Genomic DNA, 12,861 nt, shown 5'->3' on the forward strand with positions numbered 1-12,861 from the left:
ATGTGTGACTAAGCTCATACGACTAAGAGTTGCCCCCTTTATCTAGATCTGGTAACCTGCTCGTCGCTGGTGGGTCAGATCGTGTCCCCCATCACTATACTGGGGCAATAGGACCCACACAGACTGCAGGGTGAGCACCCCCTGCTGGCCCCACAGAAAGGGAGAGGTAGAGGTAGGGAGGGGAAAAGGGAGAGGTAGGGAGAGAGGTAGAGAGAGGGAGAGGTAGAGGTAGGGAGAGAGAGGAGGAGTACAAATTCAAGCAGAGGCCTGAGTGGAGCACTGTCGTATGGCCCTGACATCAATCCCTCAACTCTCTGCATAAAGCAGTATCTTATGGCCATGACATCCCATCCCCACTACTCTCAGTGGAAAGCACTGTCGTATAACCATGACATCCCACCTACACCGCTCTCTGCGTAAAGAAATATCGTCAGGCCCTTACATCCCACCCCCGCCACTCTCTACGTAAAGTGTCGTATGGCCCTGAGACCCACCCCTCCACTCTCTGCATAAAGTAGTGTCGTCAAGTCCTGACATCCCACCCCCGCCACTCTCTACGTAAAGAAGTGTCGTATGGCCCTGAGACCCACCCCTCCACTCTCTGCATAAAGTAGTGTCGTCAAGTCCTGACATCCCACCCCCTCCACTCTCTGCGTAAAGCAGTATTGTCAGGCCCTGACATCCCACCCCTGCCAATCTCTGCGTAAAGCAGTGTCGTCAAACCCTGACATCCCACCCCCTAAACTCTCTGCATAAAGCAGTATCGTCAGGCCCTGACATCCCACCCCTGCCACTCTCTGTCTAAATAAGTGTCGTATGGCCCTGACACCCACCCCTCCACTCTCTGCGTTAAGCTGTGTTGTCAGGCCCTGACATCCCACCCCCGCCACTCTCTGTATAAAGCAGTGTCATATGGCTCTGACATCCCAACTCCGCCGCTCTTTGTGTAAAGCAGTGTCATATGGCCCCGACATCCCACCCCCACCACTAACTGCGTAAAGTAGTATCGTCAGGCCCTGACATCACACCCCCACCACTCTCTACGTCAAGCACTATTGTATAGCCCTGACACCCACCCCTCCACTCTCTGCATAAAGCAGTTTTGTCAAGCCCTGACATCCCACCTCCGCCATTCTCTGTGTAAACAGTGTCATATGGCCCTGACATCCCAACCCCGCCACTCTCTTTGTAAAGCAGTGTCGTATGGCCCTGACATCACACCCCCACCACTCTCTGAGGAAAGCACTGTCGTATAGCCCACCCCTCCATTCTTTGCATAAAGCAGTCTCGTCAGGCCCTGACATCCCACCCCCGCCACTATCTGCGTAAAGTAGTATCGTCAGGCCCTGACATCACACCCCTGCCACGCTCTGCGAAAAGAAGTGTCGTATGGCCCTGATACCCACCCCTACACTCTCTGCATATACCAGTGTCTTCATGCCCTGACATCCCACCCCCGCCACACTCTGTGTAAAGCAGTATCGTCAGGCCCTGACATCACACCACTGCCACTATCTGCATATACCAGTGTCTTCATGCCCTGACATCCCACCCCCGCCACACTGTGTAAAGCCGTCTCATCAGGCTCTGAAATCCCACCCACACCACTTTCTGTATAAAGCACTGTCGTATGGTCCTGACATCCAACCCCCGCCAATCTCTGCATAAAGCAGTATCGTCAGGCCCTGACATCCCACCCCTGCCACTCTCTGAATAAATAAGTGTCGTATAGCCCTGACACCCACCCCTCCACTCTCTGCATGAAGCAGTGTCTTCATGCCCTGACATCCCACCCCCACCACTCTCTGCGTTAACCCCTGTCGTATGGCCCTGACACCCACCCCTCCACTCTCTGCATATACCAGTGTCTTCATGCCCTGACATCCCACCCCAGCCACTATCTGCGTAAAGGAGTATTGTCAGGCCCTGACATCTCACCCCCGCCACTCTCTGCGTTAAGCACTGTCGTATGGCCCTGACATCCCAGCCTTGCCGCTCTCTGCCTAAAGCACTGACATATGGCCCTGACACTCACCCCTCCACTCTCTGCGTTAAGCAGTGTCTTCAGGCGATGACATCCCACCCCCTCCACTCTCTGCGTAAAGCACTGTCGTATGGCATTGACACCCATCCCTCCACACTCTGCATAATGAAGTATCGTATGGCCCTGACATCAAACCCCCGCCAATCTCTGCATAAAGCAGTCTCGTCAGGCCCTGACATCCCACCCCCGCCACTCTCTGCCTAAAGCACTGTCATATGGCCCTGACACCCACCCCCCGCCAATCTCTGCGTAAAGCAGTCTCGTCAGGCCCTGACATCCCACCCCCGCTACTCTCTGTATAAAGCAGTGACATATGGCTCTGACATCCCAACTCCGCCACTCTTTGTGTAAAGCAGTGTCATATGGCCCTGACATCCCACCCCCACCACTCTCTACGTCAAGCACTGTTGTATAGCCCTGACACCCACCCCTCCACTCCCTGCGTAAAGCAGTGTCGTCAAGCCCTGACATCCCACCCCCGCCACTCTCTACGTAAAGAAGTGTAGTAAGGCCCTGACATCCCACCCCCACCACTAACTGCGTAAAGTAGTATCGTCAGGCCCTGACATCACACCCCCACCACTCTCTACGTCAAGCACTGTCGTATGGCCCTGACACCCAACCCTCCACTCTCTGCGTTAAGCTGTGTTGTCAGGCCCTGACATCCCACCTCCGCCATTCTCTGTGTAAACAGTGTCATATGGCCCTGACATCCCAACCCCACCACTCTCTGAGGAAAGCACTGTCATATAGCCTTGACACCCACCCCTCCATTCTTTGCATAAAGCAGTGTCGTCAAGCCCTGACATCCCACCCCCGCCAGTCTCTACGTAAAGAAGTGTCGTATGGCCCTGATATCCCACCCCCACCACTAACTGCGTAAAGTAGTATCGTCAGGCCCTGACATCCCAATCCCGCCACTCTCTGCGTAAAGAAGTGTCGTATGGCCCTGACACCACCCGTCCACTCTGTGCTTAAAGCAGTGACGTCAAGCCCTGACATTCCACCCCCTCCACTCCCTACGTAAAGCACTGTCATAAGGCCCTACCATCCAACCACCGCCACTATCTGCGTAAAGCAGTATCGTCAGGCCCTGACATCCCACCCGTGCCACTCCCTGCGTAAAGCACTGTCGTATGGCCCTGACATCACACCCCCACCACTCTATGCGTAAAGCAATGTCGTATAGCCCTGACACCCACCCCTCCACTTTTTGTGTAAAACAGTGTCATATGGCCCTGACATCCCAACCCCGCCACTCTCTGTGTGAATCACTGTCGTATGGCCCTGACACCCACCCCTCCACTCTCTGCGTAAAGCAGTGTCGTACGACCCCGACATCCCACCCTCACCACTAACTGTCTAAAGCAGTGTCGTATGGCCCTGACACCTACCCCTCCACTCTCAGCATAATGCAGTCTCGTCAGGCCCTGAAATCCCACCCCTGCCACTCTCTGCGTAAAGAAGTGTCGTATGGCCCTGACATCCCACCCCCGCCACTCTCTGCATAAATCAGTGTCGTCAAGCCCTGACATCCCACCCCCGCCACTCTCAGCGTATAGCAGTATGGTCAGGCTCTGACATCCTACTCCCTCCACTCTCTGCGTTAAGCAGTGTTGTCAGGCCCTGACATCCCTCCCCCTCCACTCTCTGCGTAAAGCACTGTCGTATGGCCCTGACATCCACCCCTCCACTCTGTGCGTTAAGCAGTGTTGTCAGGTCCTGACATCCCTGTCCTTCCACTCTCTGCATAAAGCACTTTCGTATGACCCTGACATTCCAGCCTGGCCAATCACTCCGTTAAGCAATGTCATATGGGCCTGACACCAATCCCTCCACTCTCTGCATTAAGCAGTCTCGTCAGGCCCTGACATCCCACCCCTGCCACTCTCTGCGTAAAGAAGTGTTGTATGGCCCTGACATCCCACCCCCGCCACTCTCTGCGTTAACCCCTGTCGTATGGCCCTGACACACAACCTTCCACTCTCTGCATAAAGCAATGTTGTCAAGCCCTGACATCCCACTCTCTACGTAAAGAAGTGTCGTATGGCCCTGACATCCCACCCCTGCCACTCTCTGCCTAAACCACTGTCATATGGCCCTGACACCCACCCCTCCACTCTCTGCATTAAGCAGTCTCGTCAGGCCCTGACATCCCACCCCTGCCACTCTCTGCGTAAAGAAGTGTCGTATGGCCCTGACATCCCACCCCCGCCACTCTCTGCATAAATCAGTGTCGTCAAGCCCTGACATCCCACCCCCGCCACTCTCAGCGTAAAGCAGTATGGTCAGGCCCTGACATCTTACCCATGCCACTCTCTGCCTAAAGCACTGTCATATGGCCCTGACACCCACCCCTCCACTCTCTGCATTAAGCAGTCTCGTCAGGCCCTGACATCCCACCCCCGCCACTATCTGTGTAAAGTAGTATCGTCAGGCCCTGACATCACACCCCTGCCACGCTCTGCGAAAAGAAGTATCGTATGGCCCTGATACCCATCCCTACACTCTCTGCATATACCAGTGTCTTCATGCCCTGACATCCCACCCCCGCCACACTCTGTGTAAAGCAGTATCGTCAGGCCCTGACATCACACCACTGCCACTATCTGCGTAAAGCAGTGTCTTCATGGCCTGATATTCCACCCCCGCCACTCTCTGCGTTAACCCCTGTCGAATGGCCCTGACACCCACCCCTGCACACTCTGCATAAAGCCGTCTCATCAGGCCCTGAAATCCCACCCACACCACTTTCTGTATAAAGCACTGTCGTATGGCCCTGACATCAAACCCCCGCCAATCTCTGCATAAAGCAGTATCGTCAGGCCCTGACATCCCACCCCCACCACTCTCTGAATAAATAAGTGTCGTATAGCCCTGACACCCACCCCTCCACTCTCTGCATGAAGCAGTGTTGTCAGACCCTGACATCCCACCCCCTCCACTCTCTGCGTGAAGCACTGTCGTATGGCCCTGACACTCACCCCTCCACTCTCTGCGTTAAGCAGTGTCGTATGGCCCTGACACCCATCCCTCCACACTCTGCATAATGAAGTGTCGTATGGCCCTGACACCCACCCCCCGCCAATCTCTGCGTAAAGCAGTCTCGTCAGGCCCTGACATCTCACCCCAGCTACTCTCTGTATAAAGCAGTGACATATGGCTCTGACATCCCAACTCCGCCACTCTTTGTGTAAAGCAGTGTCATATGGCCCTGACATCCCACCCCCAAAACTCTGTGTAAAGCAGTCGTATGGCCCTGACATCACACCCCCACCACTCTCTACGGAAAGCAATGTCGTAAAGCCCTGACAACCACCCCTCCACTCCCTGCGTAAAGCAGTGTCGTCAAGCCCTGACATCCCACCCCCGCCACTCTCTACGTAAAGAAGTGTCGTAAGGCCCTGACATCCCACCCCACCACTAACTGCGTAAAGTAGTATCATCAGGCCCTGACATCACTCCCCTGCCACGCTCTGCATATACCAGTGTCTTCATGCCCTGACATTCCACCCCCGCCACACTCTGTGTAAAGCAGTATCGTCAGGCCCTGACATCACACCACTGCCACTATCTGCGTAAAGCAGTGTCTTCATGGCCTGATATTCCACCCCCGCCACTCTCTGCGTTAACCCCTGTCGAATGGCCCTGACACCCACCCCTGTACACTCTGCATAAAGCCGTCTCATCAGGCCCTGAAATCCAACCCACACCACTTTCTGTATAAAGCACTGTCGTATGGCCCTGACATCCAACCCTCGCCAATCTCTGCATAAAGCAGTATCGTCAGGCCCTGACATCCCACCCCCACCACTCTCTGAATAAATAAGTGTCGTATAGCCCTGACACCCACCCCTCCGCTCTCTGCATGAAGCAGTGTCTTCATGCCCTGACATCCCACCCCCACCACTCTCTGCGTTAACCCCTGTCGTATGGCCCTGACACCCACCCCTCCACTCTCTGCATATACCAGTGTCTTCACGCCCTGACATCCCACCCCCGCCACTATCTGCGTAAAGCAGTATCGTCAGGCCCTGACACTCACCCCTCCACTCTCTGCGTTAAGCAGTGTCTTCAGGCCATGACATCCCACCCCCTCCACTCTCTGCGTAAAGCACTGTCGTATGGCCCTGACACCCATCCCTCCACACTCTGCATAATGAAGTATCGTATGGCCCTGACATCAAACCCCCGCCAATCTCTGCATAAAGCAGTCTCGTCAGGCCCTGACATCCCACCCCCGCCACTCTCTGCCTAAAGCACTGTCATATGGCCCTGACACTCACCCCTCCACTCTCTGCGTAAAGCACTGTCGTATGGCCCTGACACCCACCCCCCGCCAATCTCTGCGTAAAGCAGTCTCGTCAGGCCCTGACATCCCACCCCCGCTACTCTCTGTATAAAGCAGTGACATATGGCTCTGACATCCCAACTCCGCCACTCTTTGTGTAAAGCAGTGTCATATGGCCCTGACATCCCACCCCCACCACTCTCTGTGTAAAGCAGTCGTATGGCCCTGACATCACACCCCCACCACTCTCTACGGAAAGCAATGTCGTATAGCCCTGACAACCACCCCTCCACTCCCTGCGTAAAGCAGTGTCGTCAAGCCCTGACATCCCAATCCCGCCACTCTCTGCGTAAAGAAGTGTTGTATGGCCCTGACACCACCCGTCCACTCTGTGCTTAAAGCAGTGACGTCAAGCCCTGACATTCCACCCCCTCCACTCCCTACGTAAAGCACTGTCATATGGCCTTACCATCCAACCACCGCCACTATCTGCGTAAAGCAGTATCGTCAGGCCCTGACATCCCACCCCTGCCACTCCCTGCGTAAAGCACTGTCGTATGGCCCTGACATCACACCCCCACCACTCTATGCGTAAAGCACTGTCGTATAGCCCTGACACCCACCCCTCCACTCTCTGTGTAAAACAGTGTCATATGGCCCTGACACCTACCCCTCCACCCTCAGCATAATGCAGTCTCGTCAGGCCCTGAAATCCCACCCCTGCCACTCTCTGCGTAAAGAAGTGTCGTATGGCCCTGACATCCCACCCCCGCCACTCTCTGCATAAATCAGTGTCGTCAAGCCCTGACATCCCACCCCCGCCACTCTCAGCGTAAAGCAGTATGGTCAGGCTCTGACATCCTACTCCCTCCACTCTCTGCGTTAAGCAGTGTTGTCAGGCCCTGACATCCCTCCCCCTCCACTCTCTGCGTAAAGCACTGTCGTATGGCCCTGACATCCACCCCTCCACTCTGTGCGTTAAGCAGTGATGTCAGGTCCTGACATCCCTGTCCCTCCACTCTCTGCGTAAAGGACTTTCGTATGGCCCTGACATTCCAGCCTGGCCAATCACTCCGTTAAGCAATGTCATATGGGCCTGACACCAATCCCTCCACTCTCTGCGTAAAGAATTGTCGTATGGCCCTGAGATCCCACCTTCCCCACTATTTGCGTTAACCCCTGTCGTATGGCCCTGACACACAACCTTCCACTCTCTGCATAAAGCAATGTTGTCAAGCCCTGACATCCCACTCTCTACGTAAAGAAGTGTCGTATGGCCCTGACATCCCACCCCTGCCACTCTCTGCCTAAAGCACTGTCATATGGCCCTGACACCCACCCCTCCACTCTCTGCGTTAAGCAGTGTTGTCAGGCCCTGACACCCCTCCCCCTCCACTCTCTGCGTAAAGCACTGTCGTATGGCCCTGACATCCCAGCCTCGCCACTCTCTGCGTTAACCCCTGTCGGTTGGCCCTGATACCCAACCTTCCACTCTCAGCATAAAGCAATGTTGTCAAGTCCTGACATCCATCACCCGCCGCTCTCTGCGTAAAGCACTATCGTCAGGCCCTGACATCCTACCCCTGCCACTCTCTGCGTAAAGAAGTGTCGTATGGCCCTGACACCCACCCCTCCACTCTCTGCGTTAAGCAGTGTTCTCAGGCTTTGACATCCCTCCCCCTCCACTCTCAGCGTAAAGCACTGTCGTATGGCCCTGACACCAGTCCCTCCACTCTCTGCATAAAGAATTGTCGTACGGCCCTGACACCCAACCCTCCACTCTCTGCATAAAGTAGTGTCGTCAAGCCGTGACATCCCACGCCTGCCACTGTCTACGTAAAGAAGTGTCGTATGGCCCTGACACCCACCCCTCCACTCTCTGCGTTAAGCAGTGTTGTTAGGCCCTGACATCCCACCCCCATCACTGTCTACGTAAAGAAGTGTCATATGGCCCTGACACCCACCCCTCCACTCTCTGCATAAAGCAGTCTCGTCAGGCCCTGACATCCCTCCCCGTACACTCTCTGCATAAAACAGTCTCGCCAAGACCTGACATCCCTCCCCTGCCACTCTCTGAGTAAAGCAGTATGGTCAGGCCATGACATCCCACCCCTGCCACTCTCTGCCTAAAGAAGTGTCGTATGGCCCTGACACCCCACCCCCGCCACTCTCTGCATAAAACAGTGTCGTCAAGCCCTGACATCCCACCCCCGCCACTCTCTGCGTTAAGCATTATGGTCAGGCCCTTACATCCCACCCCCGCCACTCTCTGCCTAAAGCACTGTCATATGGCCCTGACATCCTAGCCTCGCCACACACTGCGTTAAGCACTTTCGTATGGCCCTGAAACCAACCCCTCCACTCTCTGCGTAAAGAAGTGTCGTATGGCCCTGACAACCACCCCTCCACTCTCTGCGTTAAGCACTGTCATAAGGCCCTGACATCCCACCCCTCCACTCTCTGCATAAAGCAGTGTCTTCATGCCCTGCCATCCCACCATCGCCACTATCTGCGTTAAGCACTTTCGTATGGCCCTGACAACCACCCCTCCACTCTCTGCGTTAAGCAGTGTTCTCAGGCTCTGACATCCCACCCCTGCCACTATCTACGTAAAGAAGTGTCGTATGGAACTGACACCCACCCCTCCACTCTCTGCATAAAGTAGTCTCATCAGGCCCTGACATCGCACCCCGCCACTCTCTGCGTAAAGCACTGTCGTATGGCCCTGATATCCAACCCCCACCACTGTCTGCGTAAAGCACTATCGTCAGGCTCTGACATCATACCCCTGCCACTCTCTGCCTAAAGAAGTGTCGAATGGCACTTACACCCACTCCTCCACTCTCTGCATAAGGCAGTGTCGTCAAGCCCTAGCATCCCACCCCACCACGCTCTGCGTAAAGCACTATCGTCAGGCCCTGACATCCCACCCATGCCACTCTCTGCGTAAAGAAGTATCGTATCGCCCTGGCGTCCCACCCCCGCCACTCTCTGCATAAAGCAGTGTCGTCAAGCCCTGACAGCCCACCACCACCACTCTCTGCGTAAAGCAGTATGGTCAGGCCCTTACATTCCACCCCTGCCACTCTCTGCATAAAGCACTGTCATAAGGCCCTGACACCAACTCCTCCACTCTCTGAGTAAAGCACTGTCATATGGCCGTGATATCCCAACCTCGCCACTCACTGCATTAAGCTCTTTCGTATGGCCCTGACACCAATCCCACCACTCTCGGCGTAAAGAATTGTCATATGGCCCTGACACCCACACCTCCACTCTCTGCATAAAGCAGTGTCTTCATGCCCTGCCATCCCACCATCGCCACTATCTGCGTAAAGCAGTATCGTCAGGCCCTGACATCCCACCCCTGCCACTCTCTGCGTAAAGAAGTGTCGTATGGCCCTGACACCCACCCCTCCACCCTCTGCATAAAGCAGTCTTATCAGGCCTTGACATCCCACCCCCGCCACTCTCTGCGTAAAGCACTGTCGAGAGTGTGCTCTCTGAAGGCACCAGTTCTGTAGGGTTTGGGCATTTACTGGGAGAATTATTAATTGTAGCAGTAAATCACAAAATTGATTCTTTTGAATCAAACCATGCGATATAACTCAAACAACGCACACACACAGGTTCTAATACACGAAGATACATTTATTAATACATAGAATATTCATGTAAACCTAACAGATCTTATCGAGAGGGTTATCAGAAAACAAAAGGTATATATTCAGTCAATTACAAAGAGTTACATATATCAAGAGGACATACGTTCAGTATATCATTCATTTAGACCGTTTCGTAAATGACCTTGATTATATCTTCTACATTAGATACTCAAAACAAGTACATAACTCTTAGGAATTAAACTGATATCAACTGGTTGGGATAACAATTGAATTCTTGAGCAGTAATGCAGTGAAGTTGAATACTCATCCAATCTTTGGGGATTCAGATCTCCTGCGGGCACAAAGAAACAGTTGCAGGCTGTTGCTGTCCAATCTGCGCTCTCTGGCTCGGTGCCAGGCTGTGCTGTGCGGTTTGTGACGGTGCGCTGCAGATGCTCACTGGCCTTCTAGTTAGTGTTGGCTTTAACTAGCAAAGTTTGTGCACAGGAGAAAAGATGACTGTGGGTCCCAGCAAGTCAGGAAGAGGACCAGTTCGTTCCTGGTGAAGAGCTAGTTCTGAATAGTGATTCAGCTGTCCACAGTTCCAACCTGTTCACGAGGCTTGCTGCTGGTGCTGCTGGTGCTAACCTCGGGTGGATCCTCTGGTTACTTTCTGGCAACCTCCGCTCTAGACTCTTAGACTCTTAGAATGAAGGAAAGTTCCCTCGCTAGAGGATCAGGGAGCTGCCCCATCACTGGGAATGCTAGTTCACTGTCTTTGAACTTACTATCACCCACCAGGCCCATGTCAGTGCAGGCGGGGATTCTGACACCCCTCTTTGCGATGTCCTGCACTGGCAGGCGGGTGACTTGACCATCCAGCTCCAGTCTGGCTGAACCACTGTTGGTCAGACTCAGACTGACAGACTGAGCTGGTGGCTGTAAGAAAACCGGCTCGGCTTTCATTCCCTGTCCCTTCCTGAGGGACTTGGTGTGTTGGCAACCCTGCCATTGAGGCAGGAACAATCAGGTCAGTCTCACTTACTACCTGGTAGTTGTGAGAAATAATGTTACCTGGCTGCAGGTTCCCTGGATCACAGCAGAGGGAATCGGCATCTGGGATCAGGTGTGTCCACAGCACAGTAGTCTCAGTGTCCAGCTGGACCTCCTGTCTAACCTGTGAATGTTGCACCAGGGGCACCTGGTGGTGGCCCCGTGACAGCTGCTCAAGCAGATCCTCACTAATAGAGGACCTCTCAGGGCTAAGGGTGAGGGCTACATCACCAACCTGCTCTCTTGCCATCTGGATCCCTTCCACCACTGCAGGGTGGTGTTCCTGACCCCTCTTGGGTGCCAGGGTGCACAGGGAAAGCTCCTTTTCATCGCCAGGTGGGGAGATCTGCTCCTCTTTAGGGATGTAAAAGGGGTGTGCTTTACCTGGTGGATCAGGCGGCTGCTTGGAGCACCGCTCCTGTGGCACGGAGGCTGTTTGGACCTTGGCTGGGACACGACTTCCCTGTATATCCGGGGAACAAGGAAATATTTTTATTTCTTGTCCAGAGGGAGCAGAAGGAATCTCCACATAGGCTTCTGTGTTCGGTGGGCACTGTGTGAGCACAGTCTGCCTCTTGGCCCCCCTTTCCTTCTGTACAGATGGCTTAGGAGCCTTGACCTGTTTCCACACCTTGCCTTTCTGGTGATCCACCAAAAGGTTCCACTCTGAGTCGCATGCCCTTTTCTTTTTCAACCCGTTTGAGCTTGCTGTGTGACATCAAACACCTTTCAACCTCAGTGTCAATCAGTGTCACACTGGGTAAGACATCTCCCATGGCAGCCTCGAGGTAAAAGCTTCCTGCTTTTCCTCTCTGTTTTACTGCCTGCTCTGTGACTTCAGGGGTGGAGTCAGCACTCGCTGGGGAGTGGCTAACCTCATCCAGGCAGGAACCCTTCCGCTCAATCAGATAGACTGAGGGAGGGAGAGGGGGCGGGTCTCCACCTCCTCCAGTGGAGAGTATCAGCTCATTCACGCTTCCGGCAGCCTTCGGGAGCGGTTGTCCCTGTCCTAATAAAGCTTGTTCAAGCCTGGCCAGGCGAGCGGCTACTGAATCCTTTTGTTCAGCCTTTTCTAGCCCTTTCCCTCCCCGGGCACTTAGGACGCTGGGTGCGGTTCTGTGTGCATGCTTTGGAACGGGGCTTAGCCAGCTCAGGAGCCTGTGCTCCTTCGTGCAGGAGGGAGTCAACCCTGCTGGCTCTGACGGCGAAAACAGTCGCTTTAGCAGCTTTTTGCTCAGGGCGACTTTGGACATCATACTCCCAGGCTTTCTGCACGAATCTCTTAATATCAGTCATTTTCATGGTCTGTGCATCTGTATGCATTAAGATCATCTTTCTGACTGATGGGTGCAGATTCGCAATGAATAAACCCTTGAAATGTGTGTTCTCTTCGCAACCCTCATCATTTCGCACTGCAAAATAAGTTCGTCTAAGTCTCTTGTAATATTCGCGAGGGGACTCTGCTCTCTCGTGCTTAATGTTAAGGGCGGCGGCTATCATGGCAGTTGGGTCAATAAACGCACTGTATTCCTCGATAAGTTCTTGACACAGCTCCTCAAAATCATTACAGACTTCTTTCATCTGCCTAGCCATCCACTCATGTACAGCTCTGCTGGTAGTTTTCCTGACCAGAAACACTTTCTCCTGTTCTGTGGCGTTTGGCAGGTACTGCAGGGTGTACCTGAGGTCTTGAATATAACTCTCGATATTATTCTCTGACACTGCAGGGTCAAATCTCTCTATGTCCTTCGCTAGCTCTCTCAGAGAATGGAGGTTTATTCTTCTAGCTTTTCCGCTGACAGAGATATGGAGATATGGAGAAGATATGGAGGAGATCGTGGTCTGACTTGTCGCTGCTAGAGAGACGG

Source organism: Lepisosteus platostomus, chromosome 5 (genome assembly GCF_059453375.1).
Source record: "Lepisosteus platostomus isolate fLepPlt1 chromosome 5, fLepPlt1.hap1, whole genome shotgun sequence".
NCBI classification, from domain to species: Eukaryota; Metazoa; Chordata; class Actinopteri; order Semionotiformes; family Lepisosteidae; genus Lepisosteus; species Lepisosteus platostomus.